The sequence below is a fragment of the Ailuropoda melanoleuca genome, chromosome X (assembly GCF_002007445.2).
Source record: "Ailuropoda melanoleuca isolate Jingjing chromosome X, ASM200744v2, whole genome shotgun sequence".
NCBI classification, from domain to species: domain Eukaryota; kingdom Metazoa; phylum Chordata; class Mammalia; order Carnivora; family Ursidae; genus Ailuropoda; species Ailuropoda melanoleuca.
The window spans coordinates 36,260,342-36,281,513 of record NC_048238.1 but is presented as its reverse complement, the minus strand read 5'-3'; positions in this window follow the sequence as shown (position 1 = coordinate 36,281,513).

Sequence of the window (21,172 nt, the reverse complement as noted above, 5' to 3'; positions counted from 1 at the left end):
ATGAATCTAGACAAATTCCAATTACTAACAATAATTGTTTTGATTGAAGAACTCACTTTGAGTATGAGCTAGGGCATTTTCTAGAATGTAGAATAGTTATGATTTCATTTCATTTATTTATTTATAAATAATTTATATTTATTCATTTCTATTTTTTATAATAATTTTTTATTATATTATGTTAGTCACCATACAGTACATCCTTAGTTTTTGATGTAATGTTCCATGATTCATTATTTGCGTACAACACCCAGTGCTCCGTGCAATATGTGCCCTCCTTAATACCTACCACCAACCTCTCCCAATCCCCCATCCCCCTCCCCTCTGAGGCCCTCAGTTTGTTTCCCAGAGTCCATAGTCACTCGTGGTTCATTCCCCCTTCTGTTACCCCCCCTTCATTCTTCCCTTCCTTCTCCTACCGATCTCCCTGCTATTTCTTATGTTCCATAAATGAGTGAAACCATATGATAATTGTCTTTCTCTGCTTGACTTATTTCACTTAGCATAATCTCCTCCAGTCCCGTCCATGTTGCTGCAAATGTTGGGTAATCGTTCTTTCTGATGGCTGAGTAATATTCCATTGTATATATGGACCACATCTTCTTTATCCATTCGTCTGTTGAAGGGTATCTCGGCTCCTTCACAATTTAGCTATTGTGGACAATGTTGCTATGAACATTGGGGTGCATATGGCCCTTCTCTTCACTACATCTNGGCTCCTTCACAATTTAGCTATTGTGGACAATGTTGCTATGATCATTGGGGTGCATATGGCCCTTCTCTTCACTACATCTGTATCTTTGGGGTAAATACCCAGTAGTACAATTGCTGGATCAGAGGGTACCTCTATTTTTAACTTTTTGAGGGATCCCCACACTATTTTCCAAAGTGGCTGTACCGACTTGCATTCCCACCAACAGTGTGAGAGGGTTCCCCTTTCTCCACATCCTCTCCAACATTTGTTGTATCTTGCCTTGTCCATTTTTGCGGTATCTCAATGTGGTTTTGATTTGAATTTCCCTGATGGCTAATGATGTTGAACATTTTTTTCATGTGTCTGTTAGCCATTCGTATGTCTTCATTGGAAAAGTGTCTGTTCATATCTTCTGCTCATTTTTTTATTATTATTTGTTTCTCATGTATTGAGTTTATTCTGGTTTCTCTTCAGAGCGTATAAATCTTTCACCTTTTACGGTTAATTTCTGTATATTGACAGTGTGTCCTGTGAGCTTGCTAAAGCTGTTAGTTATAGCAGTAACTTTTGTACATATCTTAGCATTTTCTACATATCAAATCATGCCATGTGCTCATTAGGACAGTTTTACTTCTACCTTTTCAACCTCAAGGTCTTTTATTTCTTTTTCTTGCCTTATTGCACTAAGACTTCAAGTTCACGTTGAATAGGAGTAGTAAGAGAAGAAGTACTTGCCTGGTTCTCAATCTTTAGGGGAAAGCACTCGATCTTGAACCACTAAGTATGATGTTAGCTGTAGGGTGTTCATTCACCCTCTTCACCTGGCTGAGGACGTTTCCTTCCATTTCTGAGTTGTTGCAAATTTTTAATATCAATGGATGTTGGATTTTCACAAATGCTTTTTCCGCATTTACAGAGATGATCACATGGTTAGAGATTTATGTCTTTTTCCTTTTGAGTGGAAATAGGAGGCAGTTGTGTATGACTTCCCCTACAATATTTGTAAGGAGAATTTATGCTATTAAATTTGCAAATAACGTTCACTGCATATGAGATAGACAGGAACTTATCAAAAATTGTTAATTTATTCATGTAGGCCTCCTTATTGAAAAGTTATTTGACAGATAAGTGAAAATATGCTACTCAGCAAATCTCTTCAACAAATACATATAATCCAGCCATCCAAACTAATTTCACAGATTAAGTCTTTTTCTTATCAAAATGTTCTACAGGGGTGAGAGGGAGACTGATTTGGCTGTTTAATCAAAGAAGTACAAGTTTTCACATTCAAACCAAGTGAGCAAATTGACATTAAGACTGCATTTATTTTGTATGGATTCCATTGAGTTCAGTGTAGTTTGGCAGACTTTAAAAATTATGGACATACTAGGTAGATACAAAAAATGCAATTTCAGAAGAGATTCATACACTTTTATGCATTGAATTATACTTTAAATCTCTACAGTTTTCTTTGAAAGGCACACCTCACAATGTATCTGAATTATTAAGAATCTGTTCCATAAGAGTGGCTCAATTTCACGAAGAACTATTTAGGCTGAACATGAGCTATGCCCCTAGAAAGATATGCAGTCCCTAGAATTTGAAGGTAAATACGAGTTCCAGGATTAAACTGAAATTTCTGACCATGTGACCATAGTCTTGCTCCCCATGATTTTTAAAAATGGACTATATTTCATAAAAGTATAACAGCAAAGCTGAGAAATACCAGTTGTGCATCCATTCAACAAAAATTTACTGATCACCTACTATGAACCAAGCACTGTAATAGGCACTAAAAATTCAATAATAGACAAAATAGAAACCACCTTTGTCTTAAGAAGCTTACGTATTAATGAAAAAGGCAGATAATTGCTTAAATAATTATAGTTACAATCATAGATGGTAAATGCTATGAAGGAAACATACAGAGTACTATGAAAGAGAATAATTAGGGGGACCCAACCTCGTCTGGAAAGGTGGCAGACATACTCTCTGAGGAGCTGGCAGTTCAGTTGAAATCGAAAGTATAAGTAGGAATTTGCCTGGCTTGCTCTTCCCCTTCCTTCCATCTTCCTAGATTGTTCCATTCTTTTCTTTTCTCCTGGCTAAAGCATATACAAGTGCAAAGATCATGAGAGATTTCTCCCAAAGAACTGAGAGAAGGCCAGTATGGCTGAAACTTTTAAGGCTGAGTTTTGAGGATCTCCAAAATATAAAGAGAAAGAAATAAAGGAGTCAGGTAAAAGTGATCAAGAAAGAGCAGCCAAGGAGAATCTGGTGCCCTCAAAGCCGAAGGTGTAGACTCTTTCAAGAAGGAAGATGATAGGTTATACTGCATGCTACTGAAAAGTCACTGAAGATAGGACTGAAAAGTATTCTTTGGGTTTAGCAACATAGAAGACACTGGCAATCTGATCAAAAGCAGTTTTTGTAGCTGGTCCTCAGGCAAAGCGCCAGAGGGGGTGGATTGATGCGTGAACTAGTCACTATAAGGTAGGTTTTGCTGTTGTAAAAATAAGCTCCAAAATTTCACTGGTTTAACACGTAACACTTTATTTCTTGCTTGTGTAATATGTACTGTGCAGATCAGCAGGGATTTCTGCTGTAGTCACTTGATTACCTGGAGTGACGGAGGTGCCATCATCCTAAAGTTGGACCATCTGTAGTATGCACCTGTCTCAGTAGTTGTGCAGGGGACGAAAGCATGGAGACTCGTGTACTCACCCTAAAATTTTGGAGATCCATTGGCTAGACTGCTCACATGGTCTCATACCTCAAAGAAGCCAGAAGATGAAGCTTTCCATGTGCCAAGGAAAAAGAGAACCAGATACTAGTGATCCCTGGTAATATTTACAACAACAACAACAACAACAAATATGAAATAATGAAACAGAGTCAGTGAGGGTAGGCCACCATTTTAGGAAGCTTAGTTTAAAGAAAAAAGAAAGAAAGGAAAGTAAAGAAATAGAATGAGAGCCAGACAGGGATAGGATGCCTGGGGGTGGGGGTGGGTATGTCTTTGTGTCTATATGTACTTGGCGAGCATTGCCTAATTCAAGTTCAATGTTTAGGAAGAATCCAGCAGTGAAAGTGATGAGTAAGGACATGGGGAGCAAAGAAAATGAATGAAATGAGGTTCCCCCAGAAAGCAGGAATAATGGAATCCAGAGGACGCGGAGGGTTTGACCTTTGATACAAGGAGGGGCACTTTGCCCCTTGTGAAAGGAAGAACAATGAGCCACGAGTTAAGATGCAAGTGGATTTTGAGAAATTCAGTGGCCAGAGGTTAAGGGAGTTCCCTTCCAATGGTGTTCATATGTTCTACATGAAGTGTAAAGTAGTTATCTACTAAGAATGAGAGGAGAGTGGGAGTGGAAGAGATGGTCAGACGTTGAGGAAGATAGAAAAGGTGCAAAATAGTGATTTCGGAAGGTGGAGGATGAGGCTCGCTGGGCTGTGTGGGAGGGCTGGTTGGGAGTGGTGTTCATAAGCTTATCGTGATAATTTCATCAGTTGTGGATTTCCTCCAGCGATGGTGAATTTCACAACTGACACTTACGGAGGTGGCAAATGATCGGGTTCACCCAGGAAATAGTTTTGCCAGGTGACACCAGCTGAAGGAAAGGGGAAATAGTGGTTAAGAATATTTACAAGGGAATGATTTTTACGATGAGCTCCACCTGAATCGGTACTGGATAAAGAGGGAAGTGAGATCGGGAGGAGGATGGTACATGCGGGGAGTGAGGGACTTGAGGAACTGTCATGTGAGCGTATTTGAGCAGTAAGCTGGAAAGGTAGGGAGTTGTGAACAGAGTGCGACAGATGTTCAAGGAGTACACGTGGTGATGGTGCGGTTTTCATTGATGATGGTGTCCACTGTGACCGTGGAATTGAGCGGCTGACAGAGGGTGGGAGAGAAAGCCATTGAACATGAAAAGGTCAAAGAACTGGGTGGCCAGGGGTTTAGGCAGGGTCCTCCATGGGACATGTAATTCACTTCCAGAGTAATAAGGCTGAAACCTGAGACATGGGGACTACGATTTTTAATAAATGGGGAGGAGGGTACACAGGAGGTTAACAGATGATTCCAAGGAAAAAAAGGAGAGGATAACATACCCTAAAAAGAGATGGGGAAGGAGCAACGGTCTCAACGTGACAAATGAGTCTGAGAGTACTTTAATTAAGCTCTTCTGAAGAAGTGTAGATCGTATTCAATCTGTAAAATGTCAAGACTCACGTCAACTTTCTCAGAAATTGATTAATGACCAGCACTTGACCTAGAGATATATAAATTTGTATGAATAAAGTTGATTAAACTCCTTTTAGACTGCTTTGGTATTTATATCAAAATCCACATTTTTCTATAGCTAAGAATCCGGGCTTCACTGTTGTTATTTGATTTAAAAAATGTGCGAGGCTGTACCCATTACAGAGTTCAGATCACATGGGCACGGCGCTCCTTCCTTGCCTGAACTCGCTGCTCTCATTCATCCTGTCTCTCACTCAGGAAGGATCTCAGAATACAAGGAATGCCCTTAAGCTTTTTCAAATTTATAAGTAAATAATTCTCAAAACACTTACACTTGAAATATTAGTAACACGTTACTTGCTTCTAACCCGACAATTAAATATAGGGCCCCAATGTGTGGAGACTCCTAGCACAATTTATCTACCACCCTTGGGCTATTCTTGTGAAATCTTTTTCCCCTTTTGTTGTTCCTCTTGCCCAATAGGAAGATGGAGTCGGAGGAGGGTAAAAGGTAGTACATAGTTAAAATTTCCACAAGGTTCTCTCTGTTCTCTAGAGCTGGCCTAAGCATGCCTATAGTTAATTATTTATAATTATCATTTCCTTTACCTACAATAGCGCCTACATCAATAAGCTCTCCATTAAACGCTCTTCCAGTTAACCCCCCCCCCCCGGAGAATGCCACTTGTCCCCTGCCGGGACCCTGACTCCGCCTTTATTAAAGAACTCCAGGTGTGTTCAGTGTTCTCCAAACCCTACCGACCCAGACAGTTGGAGAGTTTGGGAGCCAGTAACAACAGGTCAAAATGTTCTCCATAGAGCACTCGTTCGAGGATACACTCTTGCTAGGCCTGCTGCACTGACGGCCACTTAAACCTCGTAAGGACCTAAGCAGGTGCACGCACGGACTGGTCTTCCTTACGCGGTTGTGCTGCCGTTGCACATGCGCGGCGCCCGCTCATCCCTATACACACAGCGCGCAAAGGAGCAAGACAGCATCAGCGGTGTCGAATTATAGCCAGATGACAGGTGACGGTGACATGCTTTGCTAAAGACAATTTTTGCAACCATATATACGCGGGGGTGTTTTAGGGAGAACTATCTTGGGAGCATGGGGGGCTTAGTCCTATATAACCTGACGAAATCTCTCTCAGTAGCAACAGAATGTTCTATTACCATGAGCTACATCAAGTCTCCTGTAAGAAACCAGGGAAACTCAAAACTGCTGTTCACCAGCCATCCCTCCCCAGCCCAGTATCTCCTGGAAGGCTCTGCTGGGGATGTATCCTTGGTACTTATCACAGGAAACCACACCTTTTACCAGACTTAAGAGTCAGAGGGTTCGTTTTCCCAGAGTCCTCAATCCAGTCCTTTGTGAGATGTTGCAAGCTCTTTGGGAAGCTGTTAAAGGTTATTAGGGAAAAATAGGCAGTAGGGTCAAGTGTATCTGGAAAGGAGTGTGAAACAAAATGAACCCGTTTTCTGCAGAAATGCTCAGAAGGTTTGCTCTGCTACTGTACATTACGAATGTGGTGTGTAGGGCTTACCCTCCTGCATAGAATAGGGACGCTTTTTGTCAAAAACACACCCATGGCACGTTGGGCAGCACTCTCCTATGGTAGGAAACATTGTGGGTGTTGGGGCAGGGAAGGGGGGCTGCTCCTGAAAAGAGCAAGACAAATAGGCAGGTTTTCAAAAGAAGGGGTTCGGTCCCTCTCAATCCCCCCGCTCTCGCTGAACCAGAAACAGGAGTCACTGTAAAGCTAACTGGATTGCCCCGCTGATTGAATTTACTCGGAACAGTTCATTTGAAATTTGGCAACATCCCTGATTGTCAGAGGTTTTTAATCTGATACAAAAGGTTACAGAGGAGCACTGCTGCCCAAATCTGGCAGCCCATGGAAGGCTTTTTAATTAACTTTAAAAGGTCTGTGTGAGTCCTACACATGGCAGGATATATAAAACACCCACACTCATCATTGGAGTAGGGGAAGCAACTGGAGCTAATCCAAACTCATTTCACTAGCATTTTTAGAAAGAGTGAATTTCTTGGTTTGATATTCAAGTTTGCAAATGATCCCATTTAAAAAATAAAATCAAATCAAGTCTTCCCAACAACATGAGTTCCAGGGTCAGTGAGGCCTCTCTATTCCAATTCCTGGTACTTTCAGAATTAAATCCACACTGAGTTTTTGTTCTTGAAGAGGGGGAGGGGCCCTCCATGTATGGGTGACACGGGCAAGAGGAGATCCTCATGGGAGAGTTTATCAATGATGACACTGGAACGGAGTGACCTTGAGACTTAAATCCCCACTGTGAAGAGAAAACCGCAGGAAGTCCTTCTGAGCAAAGCTCAGGGACTCTTTCTAGCAATGCAGTGGGAGCCAGCATGGTGACGCCAGGCCGAAAAACTTGCACAATGACCGCAGATGGGTCACGCTCTCTCCCTATCACCAGAGATGGACAGGGTCTGGTTTCAAAGATCTTTTTCCTACCTGATCCTTCCACCTGCAGAATGCCAGTGTAGACATTCCACTAACTGTGTCATTGAAGGTGGACCTGGAGGGCTACAAGGTGGAAAAGAATTCCTTCTGGAAAGCCATCTATTCCAAAATTCCCAACAGCTAGGCGGTGGGCACTGTGTGGGAGGGAGCGGGGAGTCGGGTGAAAACCATTGATTCGCCTGAGGACTGGTTAAGAAAAAAACATATATCTCTCACATATGGGGGCTATTGTTTTTTTCCAAATCCTTTGTAGATGCCATTGTGGTGAGTAAAATTCAAAGCCTAAATAAGTAAACTAAGTAATGTTTTTGAATGATCATATCTGTTGTGTATTTTCTTAGGCAATGGGTCAGAGAAGAATAACCAGAGCAGTAGTTTCCCTAAAAATTCAGATTTTTTGAATTTTTATGTATTTCTTTTTTTTAGAGAGCGAGAGCACGAGCAGGGGGAAGAGGAGAGGGAGAGGGACAAGCAGACTCCCCACTGAGCACAAGCCCCACGCGGGGGGCTCGATCCCACGGCTCTGCAATCCTGACCTGAGCCAGAAGCTTAACCAACTGAGCCACCCAGGCGCCCCAAATATTTCAACTTTTTTAAAAAGCCTTCTCATATCCGAGAAGGCTGAAAATGGCTGGTCTAATCCTCCCTTGGTTTTTAAGCCAGGTCTGCTCTGAAACCTCCCCACACAGGGCTTTCTTGAATGGCCAGCGGTCGGGGGCCCCGTTCAGCGGGGGACTCTTCATTGCTGACTGTATGGAAGGAGCACCCAGAATTCAGTAGGCGCCAACTCCACTGTAATTACATTTCCCAGGTTTCCTGCAAACCTGTGGCCAGGGGATCACAGTCCAAGGGGGTGTCTGGAAATGTAGGGAAAGAATAAGCCTGCCCGAGACGGCGAGACTCAAGCCTGCCTTCCAAAGTCTTCCCTGGACTGACGAGCAAAGGGGCCCCTCTGCTGAATGCACTGAATAAAGCATCGTTTCTGGCAAACTGGTTATGAAAGAGGGTGCTGAGAGCTGCTACTTCCAAGCAGAGGTGGTTTTTGTTTAACCTGCATCGAGGCATTTAGTGCTGACACGGGAAAGTCCAAAGCTGCATATCAGCAGGTCCCTTTCATAAACACTTGAAGACCTCCTGTCCTTATGACCAGCCCGGCTCTCCAGCCCCGGCTGCTATTTGCCTGGATGTAAGGACCTGCCTGATTTATTAGCTCGGCTGACATGATCCACCCTGAGATCCTGACACAACCGTAAAGGAAAGTGTTGCCCTGAAGACATCACATGACGAGAGATGTATATACAGATACAGGTCTAGACAAACTTAGAAATATACATTATCAACAAAATGGGCCCCATAATCGCTACCGCCATCACTTGAAACACAGACGCAAATTCTGCCACTTGCAAAATTAGCTAGGATTTTGCCTCTCTACTGCAGAGAGTTGCAAAGAGAGCTCCCCGGTCACATAGCATTTTCTCCATATGCAGGTTTAGAGCAGATGCTCAGCGCCCGAGGCACTGCCACCTCGGGCCCTGCGTTTGATCCTGCTGGGACTCTGCCTGGGACTTTCATTCCCCTAATTACCTGCACTGTTCACTCCCTCACCTCCTTCCAAACTTGATTCCGATGTCACTTCAGTGAAGCCTCCCTGAGCCCCTTATTTAGGATCTCAAGCCCCCCCCCACACCTCCCTTGCTTTATTTTTCTCTATAGCACTTACTACCTTGTAATGTACCATGTAATGTATTTCCTGCTTACTGACGATTTTCTGGACCGCCCCCCTTTGGCACCACACACATATACACACACACACACACCAGAAGTCAAGCTCCCTGAGAACCAGAGCTGTTGCCTGTTTCCCTCACTGCTCTATCCTCAGCATCTGCAAGAGTGCTGGGCTCATTGCAGAGGACCAGTGCTGGGTGGGAGGCCAGACGTAGGCAGCAGCACCCTGCAGAATATAAGAGATGAAAATTTACCTTCTAGGTGGTTTGAAGAATCTTTAAAATTTGGCCCCCGATTATACCTACCTGGCTTACCCGGACCAAAACTTGGGTATTCAATCTTGGGTTTGGTTGCTGAAGTCACAGGTATGAGCGAACCATCTGGAATTAGACAGGTAGTTCTGAGACTCGCTCACATCAGAATCCCTGGGGGACCTCGTTAGAGCAGAGGGCTGGGCCCCCACCCCCCGAGATCCTGAGTCTGTAGGTGTGGGGCGGGGCCAGAGAATTTCGGTTTCGAACCAGTCCCCCAGGTGATGCTGAAGCGGCTGGTCTGGGGACCAGGCTTTGAGACCCACCGGCCCGGAAGTGTCAGGGTGAACACAGACCAGCCACTGATGTTTTCTCATGGGTTTTCTCTTGTGTATTCTTTTTTGTTGTTTGTTTTTCCAGAAACCAATCTTATTTTCTCTCTTTTCAGTTCCTGAAGGTACACACATCTTACAGTTTGGACGTTCTAGGACTTCATCTCAGTACCTTGAACTCAACGTAGAGGGAAGTGAGGTCAGTAAAATGGCCGCTCAGCCAGCTCAGCAGGCAAGTAAATAAGAGACCTTTTCACTGATCTCTTTTTGACTTTTCTGCTTCCTTTCTTTCCGCTGCCAGTTCTGTGCTCCCCGCCCCCACACACATTCTCAGTGTGAAAGGATCTAGTTTGCCCTGGAAATTCCTCCTGTGTAATAGGAGCTCCTCTGACTCCTGTCAGAGGAAGAGGCGGTATTCTTTCTCCTGAGGAGCAGACACTTTGAGTGCCCCCCACCACAGACCCTCACTCACCTCTGATTTTGGCTCAACTGTAGCGGATCATATCCTTGCAAGTTGCCAAGTATCCCACCTCAATATCTCCTGGGCCTCTTTGATTTTTTGTAGTAAAGTGCTCTCAGAAACTCCGAGAAATGGCTCAGTGTGTGCCCAGGACAACCAGAAGTCCGGGAGAGGAGTGTCCCTAGGGACAATCCTTTAATTGGGGGCTGAGGTATATGGAAAAATGCCGCAGCTTCTGGTGATACGAACCGGAGCCAGACTCCACATGTTCCTCAGACATCTCCAGAGGGATTGATTCCCCAGGCGTCCGCAGCAGTGACCAGCTCAACGACATACCTCTTACTCGTTTGTTTTCCTCTCCTGTTTCTCTCTCTTGCTCCCTCACTCCTGATACCTAGGGTCACCTCCCTAGTAAGCTACCTGAACCCAAGTTCTCCTCAGGCTTGCTTTCTGGGAACCCAATCAAAGACCCTGTCCTGAGTTGGGTGCCCTGGAAGCTAACTCTGAGGAGATACAACTCTAAGAAAATGAGGAAAGCCAAATCACCTGGCAAGGTGGTTGCAACCGAAACCTAAGCCAGTCCTAAGTGACTCTCAGAATCTGGGAGGGGCCCTCAGAGTTGTCGCAGATTGAGGCAGGGGGCTCGGCCCGTCATTAGCCCCAGGCCACCCCTGGGAGGTGGCCTCGCCTTGGGTGAGGAAGTCCCCTGAAGTCCCCCGAAGGTTTCCAGGGAGGTGCACACCTCTGAGCCATCCACAGTCCGTACTCCCAGCAGCTGGGGTAGGAGTGTGTTGGTCCTAAAGGGGGGTCTGGGCCAAGTACAAGGGATTCCCGAAACATTGCTTTGTCACCCCTTCTCAGCAACGCTCCACAGCCCTGCAAGTTCAATCATCTGTGTGTCTCCTGTAGCCAGCCTTGACTTGGAAGGGGAACCTCCCGGCAGACTCAGTGTTTAGAAAAAAATAAGTTAAATATAAGTAAATATATTAAAGAAACCTAAAATCACAACTGTAAAAATTGGCTACAAGGTGCTAAGCTTAAACGCTCGTATGTAATTAAATCCCATCAACGATGTGATGTTATATTCAAAACATCCTTTCTCAGAAGGGGGTTTTTCTTCTAAGCCATAGTGTTTTGGGTTGTGGACTTTTTTTTTTTTTTCACACATCGAATGAAGACAAAAGTGTCTGTCAAGGCACTTGTTACAAAAGGGCAATTAAAACATCCTGGATCCGGTATAACTAACGGGTAAGAGCCCTAGCGCTCCTGAAAATACTTCACTAATTACAGTCTCGTTTACTGGCAGCCCCTCCCCCCTCAAAGCAGGTTGCCTCATTTTTCAAATTTGAATAAAGAGCATTAGGTGCTGAAGGACTCGCTTCAGGAGCAAGAAAGCATGGCTGTCCCGCATCTCACATCCCGGCAAGGAGACCTCCACCGTCGCTGTGCTCTCTGGAAATGAAGAGCGAGCCGGCCTCCCCCGAGTCTGTCCTTCCTGGAATGGAGGTACGTGTTCCCTCACCGTCTACTGCCTTGTTTCTGAAAAGCCCTCGCCTGTTAATTGAACTTCTCACTGAGATCATTGTTAGATGCCAAGTGCAATTTTAGGAAGTAATACAGAGAAGACGCCCTGTAGCCTTTACCAGTGTCCCCCATGGGTAGCCACTGCAAAGCTATAGCTCGATGCCACAACCAGGGTAGTGACATGGATAGAATCCACCCATCGTCCTCCGAGTTGCCCACATTTGCTTGTGCTCAATAGCGTGTGAGTGTGCCTGCACGCATGTGTTTTGTTTTAATATGAGTTTATCCCACACATAGGTTCCTGTGCCCTCTACCACAGTGGAGATATGGAACATTCCTTCACCACAAGGATCCCTCTTGCTGCCCTTTTATGACCCCACCCACCTCCTTCTGGCCCCCTCCACCATACATGCTCTCTCCTTCCACAGCCAGGTCCTTAACTCCTGGCACCTGGAAACCACTCCTCTGTTCTCCTTTCTCTAAAACAGGGTCATTTCAAAAATGCTATGCACAGAGAATCGCAGAGTGTGTAACCTTCTGGGATTGGCTTTTTTCACTCAACATCATTTTCTGGAGAGCCATCCAAGTTGTAGCCATAGTTCGTTCCTTTTTCATGCTGACCGCTGAGTGGAATTCCATGGTATGGATATGCTACAGACTGTGTAACCCTTCGCCAGCCGAAAGACATCTGGGTGTTTTCTAATATGGGGCTATTATATATAAAGCTGCTATGAACGTTCATGTGCAGATTTTTGGGTGAACCTTAATTTTCATGTCTCTGGGATAAGTGCCCGAGGGTACGATCCCTGGGTCATATGGTAGTTGCATATTTAGTTCTTTAAGAGACTGCCAAACTGGGGCGCCTGGGTGGCTCAGTTGGTTAAGCATCTGCCTTCGGCTCAGGTCATGATCCCAGGTCCTGGGATCGAGCCCCACGTTGGCGGGGGCTTCTCTCTTTCTCTCTCTTCTCTCTCTCCCCCTGCCATTCCCTCTGCTTGTGGGCCCTCTCTCTCTTTCTCTCTGTCAAACAGATAAATAAAATCTTAAAAAAAAAAAAAAGGAAAAGAAACTGCCAGACTGTTTTCCAGAATTACTGTACCATTTTGCATTCCCACCTGCAGTGCATGAGGCATCTAGATTCCCCACATCCTTGCCATGATTTGGTATCATCATTATTTTCTATTTTAGCCATTCTGATAAGTGTGTAGTGATATTTAACTGTGTGGGCTTCATCCGCATTTCCCTGAGGGCTAATGATATGAACATCTTTTCATGTGTTTATTCACCATCTGTATATCCTCTTCTTTGAAAATGTCTATTTTTCTGTAGAGATTTTCCAGTTTTTTTTTTAATTTATGGGTTGCTGGGTGGGGAGGGGTTTCCCTAGGCCAGGCAGGCAGGTGTCTCTGGATGGGGGGAGGGGGAGTCATAGGCCCATGGGGACAAAGAGGTTTCCTGGTCTACTGGGCCACTTGGTGTTGGGATCTCTCTAGCTGGTGCTGCCTGCTTAGGTATCTCTCAGTATCTCTTGGGAGAGGAGAGGTGTCTCAGGCTGGGCAAGGAAGGAGAGCCCTTCCCCCTGCCACTTGCTGCTCCCTAATGATTCCCCCCCCTTACCATTGGTTCTGGGCTTTCCTGGTGTTGTCAGAAGGACTTCCATCTGATCTGGGAGAGAAACAAGCCCACCTGGGTGGTCTTCTGTTGCTAGGTTAGGGGTCAGGAAACCCCAGGCCTGGTCATCTGCTGTTGAGTGGGGGTGACTGACATAGAATGCCCTGAAGCTGTGCTATCATTTTAATTTGGGGTCCCAAACCAGTTTACTATTCTCCTACCACCTTTAAGACTTCTCCTTTGGTTGCCTTCTGAATTATAGTTGCAGGGTTTATAATCACACTTAGCCAGGAAGAGCAGGGAGAAATGTGCATATACCATCTTTTCTGGACTGGAAGTCTGCAATGTTCTTTTGAGTTTGTATTTCAGCTCAGTTGCAGTTTAGTTTCACCTTCTGCCATAGAGAGAGAGAAAAGAGAGGTAATTTTCACCCAAGCTGGCTCTTCTGTGATCTTAGATGTTGTTCCCAGAACATTACTCATGGAAGTTTGGAAGAAGGCAAATTCTTTCATCGACTCCAAAAATTTTAGAGTCAAAGGAATCTGAGAGATTATGTAGATTATGTAGGCCATTTTTAAACATTCTTAGTCATAAAACACTTTCCTTTTCAAATAAACTCCAAGGGGGAAGGTCAACATTTCGGCATTTAGTCAGGCTATGTAGGCGATGTAAGGGGGGAGCCCAGCCCTTCCCTGTTTACTCCCCTCTCCCCCAACCAACGGATTCAGAATCTAGAGCCTTTAAGGAGCACAGTTCACAAAGACCCATCTAGTCCAACCCCTTCTTTTTATAAATGAGGCCTCTGAAGCCCAGAGAAGGTATATAATTTGCTTAAAGCAACAACAAATTAGTGTCAGAGCTGGTATTAAAATTTAAGTCTCCTGAGCCGGCAAGTCTAATCCTAGATACTTACCCAAAAGAAATAAAAAGACGTGTTCATCCAAAGACTCGTACAAGACTGCTCATGGTGGCTTTATTCAAAATAGCCAAAAGCCAGAGCCAATCGACAGGCACACGAACAAGCGAACGGATGAACCGGTTGTGTCCATACAGTGGAATACTACCCAGCAAGGAAAAGAAATGCGCTTTCGATGCACACCACAACATGGGTGAGTCACAGAAGCATCATTTGTAGTTAGAGAAGCCAGACACAAAAACAATCTGTATGGTATGATTCCATTTATATAAAGATCACAAATTGACCTTAACAATTACATTTTTCCTCTTTGGGACTTGGCCATTACACTTCCATCCTAAAATATGTAGGTTATGGAATTATTTTATTGACAAATAAGGTGACCTCAGCCTCCCAACGGATGCTGCACAGTCCTGAGCTGTACTCCTGGTCTCCATGTCTGTAAAATGGAGCAGCTGATCCAGACAGCTTCTGTCCTGCACAAAAACAATGAGATTATAATGCATGGGATGGGACAGTGGGAGTCGCTACATAGCCAAGAAGTTGACTGGAAATGCATTACAGAGAGAAGACAGGAACGGGTGCCCCCCTGAAGGACACCAAGAGGGACTCAGAGTTGGGCTCTGAGGACTCATGGGTCCTTCAGACACCTATAGAGAAAAGCAGCCCAACCATAATTTTCCATCCCCACTTACCATCGTCATCTGGGCACTGTGCTCTGTGTCCCTGTTCTGTCCACAGGGAATTGGATCAGGACCCGATAAGACCTGAGGGCAACCATATATGGGCTGATCAAGAAATGCCGGGCACCCTCAGCAGGGGGATCCTCCTGGGCAAACAACCCACTCAAATTCTCTGTCTATCCAATTTCTATTCTGGAACTTCAATAAGAATGAGGTGTGTTCCTCTGCACATGGCTGTGGCCCAAGCCAAGGAGGACTATTCTCTAGTTGACCAATGAAGCCCGCAGCTCCTACTTCAGCCCAAAGAACTCAGCCCTCACAGAGTTGGAATGCTGAAGGGGCGAATTCTTCTTCCACCACAAATTCCTCTGTACCCTCAGTCGCAGATTCCTTTTGGTAATGGGTATTTATTGTAGCCTTTCCCTGGGAGCCTTAAAATTTTGACCAGCTAGCTTGGAGAAGCCTAGAATCATAGGAGAAATTTGCCTTCCAGCAGGCACAGACAAATAGAAGAGTGGACACAACTCTCTAGAAACCCCCTGCTGACTTCAAAAGACAGGCAAGGCCTCCATCTCTCTTCCATACTTCATTCCTCTTGGAAGGATGTATCAAAATCAAGGCCTTTATTTCATTCTACCCACAAGGGTGAGTACTGATGTGCTTGGGTGAATTGCAAGACTCTCAATGGACCATAGTTTCTAGCTGGTGGAATCACTGTGTTTTAAGAGGTCTCCTGGTACCCCACTGAGAAGATGGGGCACCTCAAGATCAACTCCAGTGGGAGGGCGGCAGGGGAGGGAGAGCAGGCCACCAAGTTCTCTCTCCTGCCTACAGCAGGGCATTGAGGTAAGCAGGGTCTCATCTGTGTCTCATTTTCTTTGACTTCTCTGCCCTTGCTCTAGGCCAAACACACACCACCACTCACCGGAGTTATCCAAGGCACTCATAGTAGGTTATGGGAGAGGAAGGAAGAGGAAGCAAGGAGACCACAGTGATTATTTAAAATACACTGCATCATGTCTGGCCCATGCTAACCTCTAAAGGCCAACATTGCTGGCTTCCTAATCTACTTTGATTATTAACAATTGAGGATTTTGCCCTGTTCGGTCTCTTCAGTTGCGAGTCACAACAGTCAAACCTGACTAACTTCAACCAGAATCGAAGGAAGAGCTGAACAAGCAGGCCTTGGGAAGGGCAGGAGATTCATTGGCTCTCAGAATCTCAGAAACTTATAGAAAACCTCTTCATCTCAGAAGAACGGCCCTGAATGTTCTCCATCTTTGGTTGCTCTGTTTAAGATTCCAGTCCTCAAGAAGTGTCCTCTGATTGGCCTACCTTGTGTGGTGTCCTCACACTGCGGCCACAGGGACCATATAAAATGAGGGAAGAGTCTGGGTCTGGGACTGGTTATCAAAAGCGCGGAATAACCCTCATATTTACCATAGTCTCAAAGGCCCTGCCCCATAGCCCAACGATTTGTTACACCACTTGCCCCATTTCCCCTGCTAAGGCCCAGTGCCTGTAATATATCAAACCCTTCCTTGACTCCAGACCTCTGCTCTTCTCTTCTCCTCTGCCTGGGACACACGTCATTGTGATCTTCACCTGGCTGGCTCCCGCTCGCCTCCAAGATCTCGGAGTGGCCATCCCATCAACCTTCCCTCCTACCTCCAGGCTAAAATACAACCTGTCCTTGTTCTTCAGAGCATGTGTTATAATTTATTCTCATCATGGTGTACTATGCTATTGAATGTCTGTCTCTCCACCAGGCTATAAACTCCATGACAACAGGCATGGAGTTTGGTCCTCAACATGTTCCGCACTGCCTAGCAGGTTGATGGCACTCAGCACATATTTGTAAAGGAACATGAAGGAAAGAGAATTTTCCATCTTTCTTCTGGTACTGCATGAAGGAGTCAGAATGCCCTTCACCCCTTGAGGGGTAAGACTATAGTTTGGAAGAAGACCTTTAGACCCCTAGCTAGCTCCCCAAAGCCTGGTGGAGTTCACCAGAGTTCAGAGTTAAGGTTTGGAGACAAAGCCACAGCTCACGAGAAAATACTGTTTTGCTGTTCCTTGGCAGTCTTTTTCCTGGGAGGATGATTTCTCCAGGCATCTCAGGAGTACGAGCAAGAGATCTTGGTAGGATCGAAGTATCAAATTCCTAACGCCGTCTTATACCAGTCCACATCACCATAATTTCAACCATCTGCCTCTGAACATTTTTATATTAAACACAACAATAAATAAGCCCTGAGGAGGGAAGATCCAGCACAAGGAATATAGCCAATGGTATTGTACTAGCATCGTGTGGTGGCAGACGGTAGCGACAGTGGCGGGGAGCACAGCATAACGTATAGATTTGATGAATCGCTGTGTCATACACCTGAAGCCACTGTAATATTGTGTGTCAACTATATTCAAATTAAAAAATTAAAATAAATGATGAGCTCTCAACATTGGGGGAAAATACCCATAAAAAATGAAATAAGGGGAAAAACTCCATGCCCCTTGTGGTACTAGCTCTAAACAGGGAATGAATAATGTGCCTATAGTTTCTCAACAATGACTACAGGGAAGTGAAGTCTTAACCTAAGGACGGCATCATTAAAAGACAGAGTTATCATTTTAAAGGCCATAGTTAATTTGTTGGCCTCTGCACCAGATAGCCCTGGATTCGAGTCCTGACTCAGTTACACAACTGTGTGACCTGAACACCTTGCTTAAGCTCTTGATCCCCCAGCTTCTTTCACTATGAAAGGAGACGAAGGGGTTGTTGCGATGTCCATATTCTGGTGTACATATATGGGACTTAACATGTGGGCCTGGCGCCTGGGGAACAGGAATACATGTTAGATGGCCATTATTGTGTGCCTAAGGCTGTGTGTAGTTGGTGCCTTAACAAGTTTGGGGATCCGTTCAGTTAAGCTGGAAGGTAGTTTGAGGTAGGCGAGAGGAGCTGAACCCTTCTGCTTTAGAAATTTGAAGAAATGTGAGTGTTCGGAGGCTGGATACCACAGAGGAGAGATGAGATCATCCAAGGAAAGAAGCAGCCACGGGGAATTTCCCACTGGCCAAAGGAGTCCTAACAATGTGGGTTTATGAGAGTTCATTTCAAGTCGTTTACTGGAGTGGCTGACACCCTCAAAATGTGCTACACAGAACTTCCTTGCGTGGATGATGGTTCAGGGAAATCGGGGCTTCGAAGAGAGACCTTTTCCTCTGGGGATCAACATTGAAGGGTCCGAAAGGGCAACAGCCAGAGAACTCAGAATGATAGTCAGGAGGCCAGGGCTGCCAAGAAACGGGAGCGGTGTCTTAGACTCAGGGAAAGTAAGCTTCTCCCTGACAAGCGTGCTGTTGGGCTTCTGGCCATGTGCAGGGCGATCAGTATACTTTGATCAAGCGTAGTTCATGAAGTAATGAAAGTTCAACTTTTCTGTTAGCTTGTCCTCACACTTCCCTCTTAATGGTATTTCAGTGGGAATGACTTCCCCTGCCCCTGAATGAAAATGCCTGCAGGCCTGTGAATTTTCTGCTCCCTCTTAGGTAAAAGACAGTCCTAGGTTCGTTTTGCACCCCAAAAGAATCTCAGTTGTGAAATTAGAATGTCCTGTCTAAGACAGGAGGCAAAAACTTTTGTAACTTTTTGCTTTTCCAGCTGGGGCTTCAGATTAGAATCTTACAAAGGGAAGGTGTGCAAGGTTGACTTCTGGTCCACTTCCTCACCTTGCATGTTACCTCTCTTTCCCCCGTCACCCCTCCCCCTCTGGCCTGGGTTCAGCTAGGCAGTTCTGCTTTTGCTGAGGCTGGAACATTCAAGATGGCACCTTAGCTGGGATGGCTGCAACAGCAGGGGCCTGGCCGGGGATGTGTCTCACTCCACATGGCCTCTCCACATGGCGAGCTTGGGCTTCCTCAAAGCACCATGGCCTTCAGATATTCAGACTTCTTACCTGGCTTCTGAGTTCTAAAATTAAGTCCAAGCTACCAGACCTTTTAAAGGCTAGGAGTCAATTTTGCCACAATCTATTGGTCAAAGCAAGTCACAGTCCCAGCCCAGATTCAAAGGAAGGAAAGACAGACTCCACCTCTTAGTGAGAAGAGCCAGAAGTGTGTACAGAGATGGGAGGAATTATTGGCAGCCATATTTGGACACTATATACCACAGTGATGGGGGTGCCAGTTAGGGGTAGGAAAATCTGATTTAACAACTTGCTATCCACCCTTTGGTCCTGGCAGATGTTTGAAAATGACTCTTTCTTACACATCATCCTCAGAAAGTTCAATTACCAGGCAACCTTCCCTTCTTTTCTTTTTTTAAAAAAATCTATTTCTTTTAGCTTGAGGGGGAGGGTCAGAGGCAGAAGGAGAGAGAAAATCCTAAGCAGGCTCCTTGCTCAGCACAGAGCCCAGTGCGAGGTTCGATCTCATGATTCTGAGATCATGACCTGAGCTGAAATCAAGAGTCGGATGCTTAACCAACTGAGTCAACCAGGCGCCTCTCACCCAGGTCTTTTCATTCAGGCAACTCTATCTCTGAACTCCATGGCCACTTGTGATTACTTCCTTAGTCACTAAGAAATGCAAGTAAAAGAAAAATTCCTTCAAACCTAATCTGGGATTTTTAAAAATTTTTTATAGGATATAATTTTTTTAGGATATAATTCACAATCCCCTTCCTGAAAAATACTTAAACAATTTTCCAATAAACTCAGTGGGATTAAGTCTTGGCTCTAGGAAATGAATTAGCTACCAAGTTGACTGACAGCTGTAAGTCAAGAGTCGAGTGATCTTAAACCAGTCTGTCATATTTTGTACCAAAAACTAATATTTAGCCATTCTCTTTTCCTATAAAATGTCCCTGCCAAGAGTAATTCTTTGAATTGGCCCATATGGTCCTCTTCCTTCACAAGCATGGTTGTAATAAATGTTTAAAATGCATGCTTCTAACTAGAGAGGAATTTCCTTTAATATTAGCATATACATTCTGTCCCATCCCTTGCCCCACTAAACCCTCAATAGGATAGCAGAGCCACCCCGATCCTGACACTGCGAGCATCTCCAGCCTTCTCCAGTGAAGGTCAGGCTCCAGGCACTATATCCCCAACTGAATGAAATACATGTCAAACCCTCTGAGTCATCCCACAGAAGAGCCCTTCAGTAGGCTTGACTAAGGGAGGAAACCCCTATTCTAATAATCTCCCATTCACTACCAAGGAGGGTGGACCTTCCAGGAATCCATTCTTAGCCAAACTTAACAGTATCGTTTTCAAATTGCATTTTGGTCTTATATTTTAGTTTGGAATTTTATATCCATTGCATCTATGGCCTCACTCAAAGTTAAATTTTATCATTCTGTTACTTGTATCATAAAAGCTTGGGCTTTTTTTATTATTATTATTAAAGGGAAGAACGGCCCTATACAGCTAAAAGTATTGAAGAGAGCCAGGCCAGCCATACCTGGATTAGGTATATAAGGTCATTTAACTCCAACCAGCTTGTCCAAATTATGGAGTTCATACCTAAATATGTCTAATGGGGATGTTACTCTTCACCTACTCCCAGCCTGAAAAGAATTATATGTCCCACTTTCCCATCAGTATGCACTAAGACCTGCCAAGTTGGTAGCTTCCTCATACCTCCTTCTACCCTTGTGGACAGGTTCCAAATTTTATGTTACTGCCATTGTCTTGGAAATTTAAAGTATGGGTGATATTCTTTCATTACTTAGAATTGAGAAATATTTATTTTCTCCCTTTCGTGTCCCAGAGTCACAGAAACCAAACTCCCAGAACTGTAGGAGCCAAAGAAATCTCTTTAGAGTTTATAGTTTCCATCTGTCTATTACAACCACAGTCATAGATTTCTTCTAACATGCCATTATGGGCACAGGGAGCCTCTGACTTATGACTTATGAAGACCTTGTTTACGGATCTCTGTTTAAGCATTTTCTTCCCTCTGTATTCTGAAGGGTCTGTAGCAATGAGAAGGGAAGGGAAAGAAGAGTGCAGGGAAATTCTAAAGGCACCATAAAAAGCACTTATGATTTCTTGGCTAGCAAAGTCTGGTCTTTCATTTGGAACGTAGATGAATAGTTCACCAGACTGTTACGTACCCAAACACCCATCGTTATTATCATTCAAGAATGTTTTGTCTTTCTCTAAAAAAATTGAAGTTCGTAGGAGTCTTCCATATAAAAGTGGAGGTAAAGGGTGGGGAA